At 45.0% G+C, this 14376-nt stretch overlaps 1 pseudogene; it reads right to left on the minus strand.

The window, feature by feature from the left end:
- Positions 1-257: 257 nt before the first annotated feature.
- Positions 258-6391, minus strand: LOC143961949 (nucleosome assembly protein 1-like 1 pseudogene; annotated as a pseudogene).
- Between the last annotated feature and the right edge of the window lie 7985 nt (positions 6392-14376).

A 14376-nucleotide genomic window follows, 5' to 3' on the forward strand; every position in this document is an offset into this window, starting at 1 on the left:
TATATCAGCAGACAGGGAATATTCCCCTCAGCAGCTGGAAACACAATGTCCCCCTTGTGCAAATTGAAAATATATAAATCAAAACTAGTGCTAAAATGTTCTGTTTCAATATTTATTATAGTCCATAGGGTCCTATAAGCTCTCACCAAATAAAATGACCCGTCACATATATGGGTGAAAATAAAGCTTGATGAAAACAATCATTAATATATGTCTTCTCTTTATTTCATCACCTTCCACGCTTCCACATATCAACGTTACATCTAGAAAGGAAAGGAGGAAAAAAACATCAAACAAAAAACACAAAGAAAAATACTGTGTAGTGTGTTCCAATTATTCAAAAATCACAAACCAAAACGTGCTCACATTTAGTGAATATTCTCGTGCCAAATATCACCCAGTGCTCCCAAAGCTGATCATTTTCCCTTTTCTCTTCTACTCCATCAAATCTAACATTTCAGGAGACACATGTCATATATTCCCATTGGTTATCATATATCATATATTATCATTATATCTGTAGCGGCGGGCTCCTGAAGAGCACACGCTATGCATTATTCAAAGTAAAAATTTACCTAAACTGCAGTTTGGTTTGGGTTTATTTGTCTAAATTGGACCTCTGCATCAGTCTAACTGGACTGTGAGACGTTCAGCCTGGCCACAGGGGGCACTGCCTCTTGTGGCAGGCATGGAACTATGGTCTGGTTGGGTGCTTGGGTACTCTCTTTCTGAGCCAGGTCAGTGGGAGTGGCCCTCTTGCTGTGCCCTCTGGGAGAGGGTATTTAAGATGCGGACGTCACGTGGTTTGGGGTTCCAGTCCAGTATAATGTGCTGACTACATGGTCCTGGTCCTCCTGACCAGCCCCCAGGAAGTCTATGGCCTGGGGTGCGGATCCACCCGACTTTAATGTCTTCGAGCTGGCTAGCTCAAGGCAAGGAAACTAAAGGAGGATTCCGAGGTGGTTGGGTGCTGTCTCCGGCTCGGGAGAGACCCAGTGTACTTCGAGCATTCCAGGGGAGGACTCTTTAGAAGAACACCACGTATGGGTTGGTTTTCTTAACAAGAGCCTGGAAGGGCCTCAAGTAACCAAAAGAATCAGGTCTTGTGGATATCGCCAAGCAGGCTGAAAGATCCAGGTATCCTACAAGTGTTCTGAAGCTTAGTTTCCCTATATGATCTGCAACAACGTCTGTGACAAAGACTTTGTTCCTGAGTAAACACCTTGTTGGCTGCTAGTCCTTGTGAGAGAGGGACTGTCCAACTCGAGTGATCATCCAGCTGTGAATGGCTATTCTCTGGATGCAGTCAAAGTAAGCAAGTTCTTTAATGTTTTTTGGACTTTGACATTAAGAGTACCTGAACTTCCTTTTCCAACCTTCTGGTCCCAAGTTGAAAGAATGTTCAATGGTTTGAGTTCGCAAATAAAATCCATTCAAGTGGATCTATTGTCAGTCTCAAGTTACTGGGCCATCTAACAGGGGACATCCCCTAAACATGCAACAAGGAGAACGGAAGGTAACGGTTAGCCCAAAAATAACCAGCAGCTCCTTTGGGGGTTAGTGCTACATATCATATCATTATCATATAATATCATATATTCCCATTCCTCATTCTCACTGGTAGAAGCCTCAGTGTTGAAATTCCAAAAAACAAAATTCCATGATAGTGCAATAACGTGAGAATCATTCCTCAAAAATAATAGTGCTCATTTTTCAGTTTATATTATAGTGCAAAAACCATTTGATTTCCATTTGCTAAACATCTATATATTCAGGGCTCAAAATTTCAAGTCCTAAGCTACTAGCCAGGCCTCAAGGGTTACTCGCCAACAGTTGCCCTACTCAACCCGTACCCTGCCCCACCCCTAATTCCGCCCCTAAACATGCCCTCATAAATTATCTCATGAAATTACACTTAAATGTTTTATGCAGAATTAAGTTATAAAAATAAATATTAACAACAACTTTATCCATGCCCAACAATGCAGCCTGCCCGTACCCATCAATGCAGCCTGCCCGTGTCTACAAATGCAGCCTGCACCCACCAATGCAGCCTGCATCCACCAATGCACACAGAATTATATGGCATTAAACTGGCAGTAATGCACACAAAAATGATATGGCGTTAAACTGGCAGTAACGCACACAGAACTAAATGGCATTAAACTGGCAGTAACGTACGCAAAACTATATGGCATTAAACTGGCAGAAATGCACACAAAACTATATGGTGTTAAACTGGCAGTAATGCACACAGAACTATATGGTATTGAACTGGCAGTAACACACGCAAAACTATATGACGTTAAACTGGCAGTAACAGACACAGAAGTAAATGGCATTAAACTGGCAGTAACGTACGCAAAACTATATGGCGTTAAACTGGCAGTAACGGATGCAAAACAATATGGCATTAAACTGGCAGTAACACAGGTGAAATTATATGATGTTAAACTGGCAGTAACGCACACAAAATGATATGGCGTTAAACTGGCAGTAACACACACAAAACGATATGGTGTTAAACTGGCAGTAATGCACACGCAAAACTATATGGTGTTAAACTGGCAGTAACGCATGCAAAACAATATGGCGTTAAACTGGCAGTAACGCACAGAGAAGTAAATGGTGTTAAACTGGGAGTAACGCACACAGAAGTAAATGGCGCTAAACTAGCAGTAATGCAATAAAATAGACTGTGTTCAACCATCACCACATTGACGCTATCTGAACTGTCCCTACTAAAGCTGAAAGATGGTCCTCCTTAATACACTCACACTATCTCTAGACTGACACTAAACTATTATTCTACACTGACAATTGAAGCAAAATAGCACAGTATAGCACGCTAACTGATAGCGCTGAACAGAGCTCTGTTCTATCTCTCTCCATGCCAAAATGACACTGAAATTTTTTTTTTTGTTTTTTTAAATGTTTTAATTTTATTGTTTTATAACAAAAAATTGTTTACTTTATTCTACCAAGAAGATACAAAACATAAGGTTGTAAGTAACTAAGGCCGCGTACACACGGGCGGATTGTCTGGCCAACTAAGTTCGTCAGACAATCCGACAGACAGTCCGTCCAAACTTTTGAATGAACGGACTTGCCCACACACGGCACTTTTTGAGCGGACTAATACGGCGGACTAAGTCCGCCATACAATCCGCTCTACTTTTGAAATGAACGGACTCGCCCACACACGCGGAGGAAAGTCCGCTCATTTCGAGCGCGTCTCCAGGTAGGCGGGGCCCGCGAGGGAGATGTCGCTGGCCCCGCCGCCTGGAATGGACTTAAAGGGGAACCCCAACGCCGAAAAAAATCGGCGTGGGGGTGCCCCCAAGTCCACAACAGACCCTTGTCCGAGCACGCTACCCGGCCTGCCAGGAAAGGGGGGCGAGCGAGCGCCCCCCCCCCTCCTGAGCCGTACCAGGCCGCGTGCCCTCAACATGGGGGGTGCCTTGGGGAAGGGGGGCCACGCGGCCCCCCCACCCCAAAGCACCTTGTCCCCATGTTGATGAGGACAAGGGCCTCTTCCCGACAACCCTGGCCGTTGGTTGTCGGGGTCTGCGGGCGGGGGGCTTATCGGAATCCGGGAGCCCCCTTTAATAAGGGGACCCCCGGATACCGGCCCCCCACCCTATGTGAATGAGTATGGGGTACAATGTACCCCTACCCATTCACCTGTAAAATAAAAGTACAAAAAAAACACAACACAGGCTTAAAATATTTTATTGCACAGCTCCGGGGGTCTTCCGTCTTCGGGGGTCTTCTCGCCGGACTCCTCCGCTATCTTCTTGTAGCTCTTTTGCTAGCGGAGGAGTCCGGCTTTCTTCCTCACCGCCGGCCTCTTCTCCCGACTTCGGGGGTCTTGTCCCCCTCTTTGGTTCTTCTGCCGGGCCACCGCGCCTTCTTATAGCTCTTTTACAGGCGGTGGCCCGGTCTTCTGTCGCCGCCGTCGCCGCCGCCTTCCGTTCTTCTTCTCCAGGAGATGTTGCCTCGACGATCTCTCCGGCCGGAATGCCAGGGACGCACTGCGCGGCCACTTATATAGGGACAATGGGGCGGTGTCACATGGCTTTATGTCACATGGGTTGGTCACATGATGACCCCGCCCCCTTACGATGTCATAGTCCTCATGTGACATCAACCCATGTGACCAACCCATGTGACATAAAGCCATGTGACACCGCCCCATTGTCCCTATATAAGTGGCCGCGCAGTGCGTCCCTGGCATTCCGGCCGGAGAGATCGTCGAGGCAACATCTCCTGGAGAAGAAGAAGAAGAAGAAGAAGAAGAAGAAGAACGGAAGGCGGCGGCAACGGCGGCGACAGAAGACCGGGCCACCGCCTGTAAAAGAGCTATAAGAAGGCGTGGTGGCCCGGCAGAAGAACCGAAGAGGGGGACACCCCCGAAGTCGGGAGAAGAGGCCGGCGGCGAAGAAGAAAGCCGGACTCCTCCGCTAGCAAAAGAGCTACAAGAAGATAGCGGAGGAGTCCGGCGAGAAGACCCCCGGAGCTGTGTAATAAAGTATTTTATCTCGTGTGTTGTGTTTTTTTTGGTACTTTTATTTTACAGGTGAATGGGTAGGGGTACATTGTACCCCATACTCATTCACATAGGGTGGGGGGCCGGTATCCGGGGCCCCCTTATTAAAGGGGGCTCCCGGATTCCGATAAGCCCCCCGCCCGCAGACCCCGACAACCAATGGCCAGGGTTGTCGGGAAGAGGCCCTTGTCCTCATCAACATGGGGACAAGGTGCTTTGGGGTGGGGGGGGCGCGCGGCCCCCCCTTCCCCAAGGCACCCCCCATGTTGAGGGCAGGCGGCCCCCCTTTCCTGGCCGGCCGGGTAGCGTGCTCGGACAAGGGTCTGTTGTGGACTTGGGGGGGACCCCCACGCCGTTTTTTTTCGGCGTTGGGGTTCCCCTTTAAGTCCATACCAGGCGGCGGGGTCAGCGACGTCTCCTTCGCGGGCCCCGCCTACCTGGAGACGCGCTTGAAATGAGCGGACTTTCCTCCGCATGTGTGGGCGAGTCCGTTCATTTCAAAAGTAGGGCGGATAGTATGGCGGACTTAGTCCGCCGTATTAGTCCGCTCAAAAAGCGCCGTGTGTGGGCAAGTCCGTTCATTCGAAAGTATGACGGACTGTCCGTCGGATTGTCTGACGGACTAAGTTGGCCAGACAGTCCGCCACGTGTGTACGTGGCTTTAGTCCCTGTACACACGGTCGGACATTTCGACAACCAAATCCGTCAGATTTTGTCCGTCGGATCTTGTCCGAAACTGTTGCATACACACAGTCGGACAAAGTTGTCGAAAAATCCGATCTTTCAGAACGTGATGACATAATTTAGTTACGATTGGACTACGTTCAGGCTAGTAGCCAATAGCTTTGATGTAGGAATTTGATCTGAGCACGCGTGGCACTTTGTCCGATCGAAATTCTCTACACATGATCGGAGTATGTCCTATCGGACCAGTTGGTCGGAAAATATTTCCAACATGTTGGAAAATTTGGTCCGACGGATATTCCGACAGAAACAGTCCGATGCATACCACACACAGTCGGATTATCCGACAACACGGTCCGATAGGACACAATCCTGACGGATTCTCCGACTGTGTGTACAAGGGCTAAGGTGAAACTCATTGGCTGATCAACATCTGAAAACTTCACTTTTATATCCTTTAAATGCTTTAGGATGGGCTTATCATGCTCATGGACCATATCGCTCAAAAGATCAACATTTTTAAATACAGTTAACCAGAATTCTGGAATTCCTTTGGGGTCTTCTTTCTCCTCGTCTTTTTTCTCCTCTTCAACTTTAGCTTTCTCTTTCATCTCCTCTGAAATTTCCTCCTCTTCATCTATTTTCCACTCACATTCCTCTTCTGTAGGCTCATATGTAGCATTTATGATCTGGCTTCTCTTGTCAAAGAGTGGCTGGGATAAATCAGAATATTTGCACTCCAATGCATGGACTTCTTCATAGAACTTTGCTTCAATCTGTGCACACTTCACCTGAAGATTGTTTAGTGCATTCACTCTTCGCTTAACTACTTTAAGCAAACCTTCAATATAACCCATAGGAGTACCCACAAGGTCATCTAGCCTTTCCTGCAGGGCAGCAAGAATCTGAGGATTCTGCATCATTTGTGCAATCAATTGTCTAGCTTTACTATTAGCATCCTCACCAGTTTCTTCTTCTTCAACTTCTTCTACATCTTCCATATCCTGCTGGTCAAGTTCTGCCTGATCTTTGTTGTCTATGTTGGCCATTTTTCAGATTAACACTGGGGTGACAGAGCCATAAGTCTGCTGCTGTTGCCGCGCAGTGCCTGGAGACAGGAGGAGGGAGCGCCCGTCTAGGATGGCGGTAAAATAATAAGAGGACTGTAAGAATACTTTTATATTGTGGGGTGGGAATGAGCCATGATTGGATAAACTGCTATGTGTGACACGTCACCGTTCTCTGCTCCTGATCACAGGGAGGACTTTCATGGTACCAAAAAGATATAAAAGTATAGAAAAGTTGTATTATGCAAATTTTTTAATAAATGGACATAAAAATTGTACAAGTGTACCACAAATATAAGTTACAAAAAGAAAAATATATAATGCTACTCTTATGCCGCGTACACACGATCGGAATTTCCGATGGGAAATGTTCGATGTGAGTTCATATGCTCCATTGAACATTTTCTGTCGGAATTTCCACACACAAATGTTTGAGAGCAGGTTCTTAAATTTTCCGACAACAAAACTTGTTTTTGGAAATTCTGAGCGTGTGTACACAAGTCTGATGCACAAAATTCCACGCATGCCCAGAATCAAGTACGAGTGGCACAATGACTATCGAACTTCCTTTTTATAGTCCTGTGTTACGTGTTGTACGTCATCGCGTTCTTGACGCTCGGAACTTCCGACAACATTTGTGTGACCATGTGTATGCAAGACAAGTTTGAGCCAACATCCTTCGGAAAAAATCCACGGTTTTGTTGTTGGAAAATCCAATGCATCATTAGTGTATATTAGTATCAACCCCACTGCAGTCAGGGGATAAGTAGATCACTGATGCTACAGTGAGCTACTCATCCCCTGACTGCAGTGGGGTCTATGAGAATATACACTAATGCCCCGTACACACGGTCGGAAATTACGACGGAAAAGGTCCGATTGGATTTTCCGACAATATAATCCGTGTGTGGGCTTTATCGGACTTTTTCCGATCTCAAATTTTCCGACAACAAAATCTGATCTGAATTTTTCTGATCATTTGTAGAGGAATCCAATCGGACAAAGTGCCATGCATGCTCAGCTCAAAGTACGAAAGCAAAGCTATTGGCTACTAGCCTGAATGTAGTCCCATCGGAAAGAACGAACGTCATCCTGTTCCGAACAATTCGATTTTCCGACAACTTTGTACGACCTTGTGTATGCAACATCAGTTTCAGACAAATTCCGTCTGAAAAACTCTGACGGATTTTGTGGTCGGAATTTCTGACCGCGTGTACGGGGGCTTAGAGTAGCATTATATATTTTTATTTTTGTATCGTATATTTGTGGTACACTTGTACAATTTTTATGTCTATTTATTTTTAAATATATTTATATTTTAATATTAAGTATAATCAAACATTTCAATACTTTTTTATCTTTTTGGTACCATGAAAGTCCTTCAATTTAGCATGTTAGAGCTAAATATATCCTTTGTATGAACTTAGTAGATGACATCTTTACCAGTATTACAATATGCGATGAAAGAAAGCTTAACATAGAACAAAGAAAGATCATAAACCAATGTTCCACCCATCAACGCATTTCTCAGGTGAACCTCTCTTCTTTTGGGGGTGTGGGGGAGGGGGCACCCAAATTGTTAGTTGTTGCTCTTTATACAGATCATCATGATATAGTTGTACAAAGAAATAGATAAAATCCAAATAATCTGATATGACAGATATGTAATTACAAACTCCAAAATAAGTTCATAATTCACTAAATATGCATCTTCCAAATATGCAAATATGAAATCTCATACCAAAGTTGTTCAATAAATATAAATCACAAATATATGTGGTATATGTGCATCTCTCATTTTCCATCCCAGCAACTTTAAGCGCCTAAAACATAAATTGAACAGAGCTAGATAAACATTCAGAAGCCAAGCACAGGTAGTGGCAAAAAAAAAGTCAGTAATGAAATCGGAGATTTTTCACCCATGTGCCTGATTATAGTTGGCTGGACAACTATGGTGTCCTTTTATGAAGCAGTGAAATCTATTCACTGCTTCATTCTCCGGCATTCACATAGGAGATCTTTCTCCTCTGTGTGCCACTATATGAAGCGGAGTAGATCGTTTCACCCTTGGAGGTGTGAAGCGATCTACAAACGCTTCTAACACTGGAGAACGGCCCCTAATACTGTAATCTTGTGAGACTTTACGAGATTACAGTACTAGAAATTCACTCATACACACAGATGTCAATATATTAAGCAGTGATAAATTATCACAGCTCAATACACTGACACGCGGTGTGATTAATGTTAGTGAAATAAAGCGTCCCCCTACATAATATATACATGTATACACACACAGACATTATATATACATGTATATACACACACATTATATATATATACATATACACATTATATGTATATATGTATACACATACATATGACAGGGGGACATGGTTACAGTGTTGGGGGGTCTGAACGAGGCATAAGGAAGTTAATTATCTTCCTCTTTCCTCCTCAGATCCCCCTGATTCCCTCTTCACTACCCCGGTTCTCCACCTCTGAGTTGGTGAATCGGGGCGTGTGAATTCTGACACAGATCACAAGTGAAGCGCTGAGATCACAGCTTCATAAAGTGACCGTTACTGTGTCAGTCTATGAGAATTCTCCATGTGCGGAGATAATCGGCGGGAGAACAAGTTCAAACACATCTCCCCCCGATTATCTCTGGTTTATATACTGTTTATGGGCTGTGATCAGCGGCGATCCTCTGGATCTCCACTGATCATTGCTTCATAAACGGACACCTATATCCTTTGGTACTTGAAGATATCATTTGATGAGCAGTTTCTGTGGAGAAAGTGATATATTTTCAAGCTGATTGCTATTGTTTTCCTAAAACATAAGCCAGAGCTTAAGTGCACCTCCTTCATAAGCCAACCATCTATGTTCTCCTGATCTGAAGGTTAATGCCCATCTGTACAAGGAATTAGAAAGACTGCATGATAACGGGATCATTCATAGATAGAAGGCCACTATCTGGGGCACGCAAGAATCTTAAAGTGCATGTAAAGCCCAAACTTTTTTTTTTAATTTTGGACAACGTGGGGATGGTTTAGATCCCCTATCAGGTTTTTTTTTTCAGGTTTTTTGCCATATGTGTTTCTATTAGATAGTGCCCTCTTTGATTGATTGTATGACCATTGTCTCTCTGACTAAAACTAAAGGAAAATCCCAAATTTTAAGTTGATACCATCAGAACAGGAATCGAGGGGACATTTTCACATAGGGACACTTGTTCTGGCAACAACTGTCTACAATGTAAAAAAAATAATTCCCTCCACTTACATCTACTGAGCTGGCCAGACCACCTCTGCAGGGAGTCTATTCCACATTTTCACAGCTCTTACTGTGAAGATAAATGCATTAAGATAAAAAAAACCTGTGTACAGTAGCTCCCTCCAGCCCCCCAGTACTTACTTGAGCCCCATCTCGATCCAGCGCTGTTACATGAGAGTATTGGCTGTCCAGGACACTCATTCCTCATTGTCTTCCACTCCAGTCAATCAAAGTCTGTGAACCAATGAGGATAGAGAGGGGGTGGGTCCAATTCATGGCTCTATGTCTGAATGGACACACAGAGCAGCAGTTTGGCTCAGGTGCCCCCATAGCAAGCTTCTTGCTGTCGAGGCACTCAGCAGTAGGGAGGGGCCAGGAGAAATTTGCACAAAGGTCATGTTAGCATGTTACGTTGCCAACATGTGACATGCACCTTGTTAAAATGATGTAAAAACACTCTCACTCCTATAGCTCCTCCTAAAAGGGAATTTAACCTTCCCTCTCTGATACATATGATTTCCATGGGCTAACTTTTGCTTTTAAAGTTGAACACCACACTCCATTCTCAAAAGGCTGTAAGCTGCCTTCACCAATCAAAACCACATTCTTTTTCAGAGCATACAACAGGGCCAGCTAGGAAAGGGGCGAGAAGAACAGTCGCCCAACCCCCTCCTGAACCATACAAGGCCATATGCACTCAAAATAGCTGGCTGCCTTTGGGGCATGTTGGGCTCAGCCCAATACCAACCACAAAGCACCTTGTACCCACTAGTTTAAAGGGGTTTTTCACATTCCGTAAAGCCCCCTGTCTGCAGCTCTCCACAACCCCAGCCTAGGGTTGTGTGGAAGAGGCCCTTGTCCCCCTGAATATGGGAATAAGGTGTTTGACTTTGGGGTGCTCAATCCCCTCCTGCCCCCAAGCATCCACCCTCTTCCATGGGCTGGTTTGCTGTGTGTTTGGCTAGGGGCTTGTTAGTGTGTGGGAAAGGCACAATATTTTTTTAGTATGCAGTGGTATTTTTCATGTGGGGGTTCTCATTTTAAACCTTAACAGACCCAAATGGCCTCGTATGTATTGGGGAGACAGGCTGTTTTTTGTTTTGGGTTAAAATCTTGCAGCTGAAAAGTAGATTTGTAAGTTTTCTCTAAAGCGATACATCTTTGGATACATGCTACAGATGCATAACTTTACAGGCAGAGTAAGCCCCTCCAGGTTAATAGCTTTTAAGCAACTATGCATTTTTAAAGGCACTTCTCCTTGTTTCGTTTTTGGGGGTTGTCCAAATTGGTGACATTGATATATGTCCCGCAGGGTGGGACCTTGGCACCCATACCCATTTTAAGGCTAGTAACTAGAATATAAGCCAACCAAGTGGGGACTAGTAAAATTAACAAGTCAGTTCCTATAGACATTAGCACACAAACCTATATTATTTAAAGCTTGCAGATAGCATTCTTTACCTTTCCCTGAAAAGAGGCAAGATTGCTTGATGGGGTGTGTGTGTGTCTCTCAGTGTGTGTGTGTGTCAGTCAAGAGAGTACATTTGGGTGTCCTTATAGAGTTTGTAACACATGTATTTTCTCTTTGTATTTTGTTTGTTATGTCTTTGCAAAACAGATGTGTTTTAGAGCACGTATTTTTTACTTTTTTTTTTTTTTTGGAGGGGGATATTTTCACTGAATTATTTTTTATGTTGTCAATGTTTGTTGTTTGTTAGTTTCAATTTGATTTAATTACCTGTACTGCATTATTATGCAAAGTCTTCGTCAAGATGTTGTGACTAATAAATGTTTAAATCCTTAAGAGAATAAACGTTTGTGGGTGCTGTCCTTTTAACTCCTGTTAATTTCTTCTGCAAAATGGTCAGACCTCAAAACCATATTCTGTTAGTGTCTCAAATTAACATACATGTGTTTTTTGCTTCCCTTGCTTTTTTCCAAGTCCTGTTTTGTTAAACAATAAAATTGGTAGCAATTTTTTATGTTTTATGTGTTTTGTTAATAATTTTGTTTTGCAGATACATGCTCAATCCAAGTAATGCATTTTACACCCCCCCCTCCCCCCCTAAACAATTTCCATGCAACAGATTTCCCAGCTGCAGCTTAACTAGGCTGATTGTCATGGTAAAACAAAAATTGTGTGATTTGTTTAAAAGCTACTTTCCTGGTGCCTTCATGGCAGCATACACATGGATTGTGCGTATGCTGCCATGGATAGGCACCAGGAAAATGGGATTTTTATATACAGCTTACCTGTAAAATCCTTTTCTTGAGAGTACATCACGGGACACAGGAGCTTCATTACATAGTGGGTTATATAGGCACCTCTGGTGATTGGACACTGGTTAACCCCAATTAAGGAGAATTCCTCCCCTATATAACACCTCCCATATGGGAGGCACCTCAGTTTTGTAGCAAAGCAATAAAAAACCACGTAAAAAACCCAAGAGGGGCGGGAGCCTTGTGTCCCGTGATGTACTCTCAAGAAAAGGATTTTACAGGTAAGCTGTATATAAAAATCCCATTTTCTTGATCATACATCACGGGACACAGGAGCTTCATTACATAGTGGGATGTCCCAAAGCAATGCTCAGATTGAGGGGAGGGAGACACAGATCATAATTATAGACCGCCAGGGACCTGAGGAGCTAAACTGCAGCCTGCAGTACACTGCGCCCGAAGGCGATATCCTCTTGCCCTCTGACATCCACCTGATAGAATCTGGTGAATGTGTGGACTGATGACCAAGTTGCAGCCTTACAGATTTGAGCCAGGGAGGCCTGGTGATGCACTGCCCAAGAAGCACTTACAGCCCTAGTAGTGTGCGCTTTCACTTGAAAAGGCGGAATCTTCCCCTTTACACTATAGGCCTGAGAAATAACCTGTCTAATCCACCTTAAGAGAGTGGATTTTGACGCCGCCTGGCCCTTCCTAGGGCCTTCCGGCAAAATAAACAAGCAATCAGTTTTCCTTATCTGAGCAGTTGCCCGAAGATATATACTGATTGCTCTAATCACATCCAAAGTGTGCAAAGATTCTTCTTCTGCGGACTGTGGGTCCGGAAAAAAGGATGGTAGGATTACGTCTTGATTCAAATGGAATCCCGAAACCACCTTAGGTAGAAAAGACCTGTTGGGACGCATGACCACCCAGTCCTTATGAATAATTAGATACGGCTCTTTGCTGGAAAGAGCTGCTAGCTCTGATACTCTTCTAGCCGTAGATATGGCTACCAAGAAGACCAATTTTTTAGTCAGGAGAACTAATGAAGCCATATTCAAAGGTTCAAATGGTTGCCCCTGCACAGCCGAGAGAACCAAATTCAGATCCCATGGGCATACCGGAGGTTTGACTGGCGGTCTTATCCGCATGGCCCCCTGGATAAAAGCCCGCACCAGGGAATGCGATGCGATTTTGTAATAAATAAGCCTGGAGGCCGGCTTTCTGGCATTGACCAGAGTAGAAAGGACTGGCCCCGAAAGGCCACGGTCTCTCAGAATGTGGGTCTCAGCAGCCAAACTGTCAAATTCAGACTGCGTAAAGCAGGATGGTAAATTGGACCCTGTGAGAGCAGATCTGGCCGGAGAGGGAGGATCCATGGCCTGCCTACTGCCAACTTCATGATCTCTGCGTACCACGGTCGCCTGGGCCAAGCCGGGGCCACCAAAAGGACCGATTTTATCTCCCTCTTGACTCTTCCCAGGAACCGCAACAGAAGCGGACTCGGGGGGAAGGCATAGATCAGATTGTACTGATCCCAGGGAACTGTCAGAGCATCTGACCCCTGAGCAAGTGTATCTCTTGTCCTTGACACAAAAATGTCCAGTTTCCTGTTGAACCTGGATGCAAACAGATCTACGTCTGGAGTACCCCACCTGTGACATATGCTCCGAAACACATCGGGGTGCAGAGCGCATTCTCCTGGGCACAACTGCTGGCAGCTCAGAAAATCCGCCTGCCAATTCTCCACTCCTGGAATGAAGACTGCAGAAGGACACGGAACATGCTTTTCTGCCCAGACAAGTATGCGAGTCACCTCTTTTTGGCCCACCAGACTCCTGGTACCGCCCTGGTGATTGATATAGGCCACTACTGTGGCATTGTCGGACTGAGCCCGAACAGGGAGACCTCATAGTCTGTAAGACCACTTTATGAGAGCCATATAAATTGCCCGCATCTCCAGGACATTTATGGGCAATAGCTTCTCGATCGCAGACCATTTCCCCTGCGAGCACGTCTCCTCCAACACTGCTCCCCAGCCTGTCAGGCTGGCATCTGTCGTGATAATCTTCCATTGAAGAGGAAGAAAAGTTTTGCCCTTGAGCAAATTCTTGGTTTGTAACCACCAGATGAGACTCCTGCGTGTCCCTGGGGATAGACGCATAGGAAGATCCAAGGATTGGGGCTTCCTGTTCCAAGCCGCAAGGATGCATTTTTGCAGAGGCCTTGAGTGGAACTGGGCGAATGGTACGGCCTCGAAGGAGGCGACCATTTTCCCTAACAGTCTCATGCACAATCGAATGGGGGAAGATCTCCTGCCCAGAATTAGGCGCACCAGATCCCCAATGGCCAAGGCCTTTGGCCTTGGAAGAAACACCTTGCCCTGAGCGGTGTCGATGATCATACCCAGGTATTCCAACCTGGTGGCAGGCTGTAGGGATGACTTTTCTAGGTTTATGATCCAACCTAGGCGTTCCAGGTGTTCTAGCATTCTGGTGACGCTGTGGTTCAGGAACGCTACTGTTTTCTCCATGAGAAGCAAAACGTCTAGGAAAGCCATAATGGCTATACCCTGAG

Source organism: Lithobates pipiens, unplaced genomic scaffold, assembly GCF_037356315.1.
Source record: "Lithobates pipiens isolate NorthernLeopardFrog02 unplaced genomic scaffold, aLitPip1_a1.2 Scaffold_8, whole genome shotgun sequence".
Classification (NCBI taxonomy): Eukaryota; Metazoa; Chordata; class Amphibia; order Anura; family Ranidae; genus Lithobates; species Lithobates pipiens.